The 6,275-nt window shown below is 44.5% G+C and overlaps 1 protein-coding gene and 1 pseudogene across 4 annotated transcripts in view; one reads left to right on the top strand and one right to left on the bottom strand.

Annotated features, from left to right (window-relative positions):
- Positions 1–6,275, top strand: part of Mrtfa (myocardin related transcription factor A) — a 194,587-nt gene that overhangs the window by 141,938 nt on the left and 46,374 nt on the right. The gene's annotated exons all lie outside the window — the stretch shown is intronic.
- LOC116082365 overlaps positions 1,169–6,275 on the bottom strand; it is a 9,362-nt pseudogene continuing 4,255 nt past the window's right edge.

Genomic DNA, 6,275 nt, shown 5'->3' with positions numbered 1-6,275 from the left:
TTTTGCATTTTGCGTTTTCTTTGACTGTTGTGTCAATGTTTTCTATGGTATCTTCTGCACCTGAGATTGTCTCTTCTATCTTTTGTATTCTGTTGGTGATGCTTGCATCTATGGTTCCTGATTTCTTTCCTAGGATTTCTATCTTCAGAGTTGTCTCTCTTTGTGATTTTTTTAAAAAGATTTATTTATTATTATATAGACACAGCATGTGTCTTCAGACACAGCAGAAGAGGGTGTCAGATCTCATTATGGATGGTTATGAGCCACCATGTAGTTGCTGGGATTTGAACTCAGGACCTTCGGAAGAGCAGTCAGTGCCATTTCTCCAGCCCTCTTTTTGATTTCTTAACTGTTTCTACTTCCATTTTTAGGTCCTGGATGGTTTTGTTCAATTCCTTCACCTGTTTGGTTGTGCTTTCCTGTAATTCTTTAAGGGACTTTTGTGTTTCCTCTTTAAGGGCTTGACCTGTTTACCCGTGTTCTCCTGTATTTCTTTAAGGGTGTTATTCATGCCCGGCTTAAATTCCTCTATGATTTTAGATCCATATCTTGCTTTTCTGGTGCTTTGGGATATCCAGGACTTGCTGTGGTGGGAGTACTAGGCTCTGATGAAGCCAAGTAGTTTTGGTTTTTGTTGGTAGGATTCTTGGGTTTCCCTTTTGCCTCAGTTGATTTCTGGTGCTAGATGTTTTTGTTGTCTCAGGCTGTAGCTTGTTCCTCCTGTGGGTCTGTAAGCCTGTGTCAGTACTTCTGGGAGATCAGCTCTCCTCTGGGAAGACCCAGGTCCAGAGGGCTGTGGATCAGTCATCCCTCCTGAGTCCTGGGGTCAGAACAAACCCAGGAAATAGGCTCTCCACTTGCGGGAAAGGTGCAGAGAAGGCTTTGGATATGCTGTCCCTCCTAGGTGTAGACGGAGGTACAAAGGATCCTGCACCTGCTGCCCTGCCACTTCTGAGGCCTGTGCCTCCAACTTGTCCCACCTTAAAAAGTTACCGGAGAGAAATCTCACCTGAGTCCCTGGGTTCGAGCACTCCCTGGAGGCAAGCTCTCTACTTGCAGGGAAGGGGTAGAGAGAGCTGTGGATCTGCAGTCCCTCGTAGGTATAGATGGAGGTAGAAAGGATCCTGTGCCGCATTGTTAATTACACATGTCCCCAAATTTCCTCTGATCAGAAGTTCTTTAAGATGATGCCGTTTGCCTTACTTAGCTAAGCAGAAAATAGAATCATCTGACTTGTCTATCCTGTGATTGGCCCGCAGGTGGCATAGGTTTTAAACTGTCCGTTAAACCTGCTTGTGACCTTGTCAACCTTGGCCACATTCATCTGGATGGATGCCTGATCCTTGGCACCAATGATTCGGTTGCTCAAGGAGAATTTACATGGCACACATAGGTCCATGAACCTGACACTGTCATTCTGCCTGTTGAGGCTGTCCCCTCCTCTAGGTCTGATATGAGCACAAAAAAAAAAAAAAAAAAAAAAAAAGGTTTTGCAGGGAGAAAATGCTGTTTGCTTTTTTCTTTAAACAGCGAGAACTTTATAAATAAACATTAAAAAAAAATCTAGCGTGTGTGTGTGTGTTCACACATGCGTGCACATGAAAGAGAGAGAGAGAGAGAGAGAGAGAGAGAGAGAGAGAGAGAGAGAATGCACTTAAAACTCATGCTCTAATTTTTATTATCTGATCACCTCTTTGCACTTGAATCCTTCCATTAGAAAAGATGCCTCCTAGGGTCTGAAGATGAAGAGCACTTGCTGTTCTTCCAGAGAACTCAATTTCAGTTCCCAGCACCTGCATGGCTGCTCACAACCATCTGTAACTCGCTCCCAGGGGATCTAACAGTGCTCTTTCAGACTCTGAAAACATCAGCACACATGATCTACACAGACAAATATGTAGGCAAAGCAGCCATGCCCATAAAATAAAATTTTAAAAAGATCTCCTTTAATATCAAAAATAAATGTATGTCCAGGCGGTGGTGGAACACGCCTTTAATCCCAGCACTTGGGAGGCAGAGGCAGGTGGATTTCTGAGTTCGAGGCCGGCCTGGTCTACAGAGTGAGTTCCAGGATAGCCAGGGCTACACAGAGAAACCTTGTCTTGAAAAACATAAATTAATTAATTAATTAATTAATTAATTAATTAAAGTGTATTATGTATGTATGTATGTATTATGTATTTAAGGAGAACTTACATTTTTTTGCACACTGTGTTCAGATCTCATGTGATAGAGTTTAATTTTAGTTATGTGTAGATGCGTGGGTCTATAAACATGAGTAACAGCAACCTAGTTGCCAGAAGGTTTGTATCCCCTGAAGCAGCAGTTACAGTTGAGAGCCTCCCAGCATGGGTGCTGGGAACTGAATGCGGGGTCTTTGCAAGAACAGTCCATGTTCTTCCCCACTGAGCCAAACCTAGAGCACCATGGAGGTCATTTTGTCTGTTTTTTAAGACAGGGTCTCACCATGTAGCTCTGGCTGACCCGGAACGCACTATCTAGACCAGGCCTTGAACTCATAGACATCCACCTACCTCTCTCTCCCTCTTAAAGGTGTGCATCACAGAGCCTGGGTGTGTTTAAGTATTGCCTTACAGACCCTCTGGGAAGTGAGTCTGGTTACCCCAAGTAGTTTGAGTAAATGAATCCCTACACAAAATGAAGTTCTAATCCCAGATTTTGTTTTGTTTTCCCATTAAAATATTTATTTATTCACTTTACATCCCTGATGGTAGCCCCTCTTCTCCTCCTAGCTTCCCCCTCACACAGTCCCTCTCCCTTCCCCCTCCCCTTCTCCTCTGAGAAGGGAGAGGTCCCTGCTGAGTACCAACTCACCCTGGCACCTTAAGTCACTGCAGGACTAGGCTCATCCTCTCTCACTGAGACCAGACAAGGCAGCTCAGTTAGGGGAACAGGATCCACAGGCAGGCAACAGAATCAAGGACAGTCCCTGCTCCAGTTGTTGGGAAACCTGCATGAAGACCAAGCTGCACATGGCTACATATGTGCAGGGGGCCTAGGTCCAACCGGTGTATTGGTTTTTGGTTGGTGGTTCAGTCTCTGGGAACCTGTAAGGGTTCAAGTTAGCTGACTCTGTTGGTCTTCTTGTGAAGTCCCCTCTGGGCTCCTCAATCCTTCTCTCCAACTCCTCCACAAGACTTCCTGAACTCTGTGTAATGGTTGGTTGTGGGTCTCTGCATCTGTTTCAGTCAACTGCTGGGTGGAGCCTCTCAGAGGACAGCTTTTTGGGTTTTTTTGAGACAGAGTTTCACTGTCTAACCCTAGGTGAACTGACTCTGTGGACCATGCTGGCCTCAGATTCACAGAGATCCACCTGCCTCTGTGTTCTGGAACTTTACCACTGGCCCTGATAGTTTTTAAAATACCATTTGTGTGTGTGTATGTGTGTGTGTGTGTGTGTGTGTGTGTGTGCGCACGCGCACGCGTTCGTGCGCTCCTGCCACAATACCCATGTGTAGATCAGAGACAACTGGGCAGTTGGTGCTCTCTGTACTGTGCAGTGTCTATGGATTGAGGCTCGGGCTGTCAGGCTTGGCAGCAGGCCCCTGTGCCCAGTATACTATTGTGTAATCCATTTACCCAGAGTTTTGAACGTGTCAGAAAGAGTTTTAACTTACCTATTATGTGTAATAATGAACATTTTTTACTCTGGCAGCAAGTGTGATGTAGTAGAGAAGAGCACAGATCTTTGCAGTCAGGCCAACCTGTGTCTTAGCTCTTGCACTGCCTGGCTGGCTCTGCCCAGTCACTTACCTCTTTATAACTTTTTCCATCTATAAAACAGAAGTAAGGCATGGCTGAAATAGCTGTATTTGTGTATGGATCCAGTGACCTCGCAGCTGCCCTGTAGTGTAGCCCGCGCAGTCGTCTCGCCAGCAAGAAGACACGTGGACACTAGGTTCCTTCTGCAGCAACGTTTATTGTCTCCATCCAGAGGGAAAAAAGGGGGGTCGAGCCAATAATCCGCACTGCTTATATACACCACAGTGCGGCGTGTTTGCCCACAGCGCAGCGTGTCTGCCCATGATTGGCTGTTCGCTCATTACCCTACGTAACGCCCCAGAATGGGCCGTGACTTTTCACTCTATGCACATGCGCAAACAGTTGTTTACTAGGAGTTGACAGCGGAAGTAGGCGCCATCTTGCCATGGCGAATGTCTCTCCAGCTTCACCGCTCCCCACACTGTAGGAGTCTTCATTTAGTATATCATTGTCTTTAAGACAAGTCTCTCCCCATGCCTTTGCACTTGCCACCTCTGCTCTCTGGAACCCAGTTTCTCTGGCCTTCCTCCTGTCTTACATACTGTAGGCGTCTTGTGAGTCATGTTTGATTCTCAGAAAGACTTTATTATGTACTGTACCCAGTCAGTCTCTACCCTCTTACAACGCTAGATTTTCCTTTATGAAACAGTTTCCTGTATTGAGAACTGGAGTGGGACGGTAGCCTGTGCAGGTTTTGCACCCTTCTCGACTTCTGCGTCGAGAAGGAGCAGAAGCCCCTTGAAGTGCTTTTAAGATGTGTCCAACATTGTCTGGTTAGAGTGCTGGTTCCTATGAAAACAAGCTGTGTTTACAGAGGATGCTGTGTGCTCTACACCTAGCATCCTATTTGTTGGAATTTCTTGATCTCCTGGATGCGTCATTTTGATTGCACTGATGTGTTATTCTAAAACATGATTGATCTGTTTTATGAAGGAGGAAAGAAAAAATAGAATATAGAATTGTGCTCAAGGCTTTGGATTTGGACACAGCTGCCCTCTAACATCTGCTCTGCCAGTTGTTACTGTGTCTTTGGACAAGTTGCTTAATTGTTTCAAAACTCAAGGCATAAAATGATGATAGTGCCCTCTGCATGGTTCTCTTAGGAGTCTTGGACCACAAGAGAGTATTCTCACCATTTTATAAATAGTTTACACAGCACAGATCTTTTATTTTCCATATTTGCTTAAATTAGATTTCATGATCCCATCCTTTACAAATTGCTAGGCCAGGTGGATAAGTAGCCCAGGTTTCCCACCCAGGAGGAGCACTTCAGCAAAATCTCAGTTTCATTCCTAACAGCGGCAGATTAAGTGGAAAATATTTATCTCCTTTGGGAGATTGTTGCTTCTGGTTTCAAAATGGGTTTGTAAAAAGGCTGATGGAACTTATCAAACGGTCAAGTTTGAAAACTCAGTTTGTGAGGTATGTCTTAATATTATACCAGGCAGTATTGTCTTTCTTCTACAATATGGTCTTCACAGTATCACATTGTAATTAGTTCTTTATGCTACAGATCACTTTATGCTTTAAATCCTCTAGAACCTGTTACTCTTTGTTCTTCATAATTAGCTGTTTGTGAAATAGTGTCCAAGAGATGGCAGCAGTTCAATCTTACAGCCTGACCCTCAATGTGATTGATTCACTGATTGATTCATACATTCTTTTGAAGAAATAAGATCCACGTGGTCTTGTTGTTGTTGTTATTTTTGTTGGTATGGGTGTTTGTCTGCAATATACATCTCTGCACCATAATGTGTTCCTGGTGCCTGTGGAGGCCAAAAGAGGGCATTGGATCAGTTGGAACTGGAGTTAAATAAACTTTTACTTTAGAACAGTTTTAGACCTATATAGATGGCACAGAGAGTTCCAGCTATCCCCAGTGCAGCCTTTTACATGCTTGTCAGTTGAGAAATGAACATACCATGTAGCTGTTAGGTGAATGCAAGCTTTATGTGGATTCCATCAGACCCCACTGCTGTCATTTTTCTGTACCAAGATCCAGAATGCTTTAAGCAAACGATTTCCCTCTCCTTTCCTCCACACCCCGCCCCTCCCCTTCTACTGAGTCTCTCTGCAGCTTACTTAGGCTCAGCTCTCATCTTAGATCCTCCTGCCTCAGCCACCTCAGTGCTGTGATCACAAGTACACTTGGTCACACTCAGTAAATCAGTAGGACCCCAAAGACAATCTGCTTTCATTGTCTTCTGCTTTTCTGTTTGTCTACACTCTGGACCTCAAGATCAGCTGGTCCTTTCTCAGCAAAAGATGAATGGGTCTTCCTGGGTCCTTCACTACTTATTCATGAACAGTTCCGAGCTTTCGGAGCATACTTTGAACATTCACTGTACATTTAGTTTCAGCATTGAATGTTGCTGATAATTCTGCCCTTTTCCAGGTCTTGATCTTTAGGCTTAAAAGGGGACTAGAATCTGAGAACAGAGTGCCCTGACCATAACTTCCAGAGGGAAGCAGTGTTGCCCTGCCCTGCCCTG

Source organism: Mastomys coucha, unplaced genomic scaffold (assembly GCF_008632895.1).
Source record: "Mastomys coucha isolate ucsf_1 unplaced genomic scaffold, UCSF_Mcou_1 pScaffold11, whole genome shotgun sequence".
Taxonomy (NCBI): Eukaryota; Metazoa; Chordata; class Mammalia; order Rodentia; family Muridae; genus Mastomys; species Mastomys coucha.
This window is presented reverse-complemented; position numbering and strand designations above follow the sequence as displayed.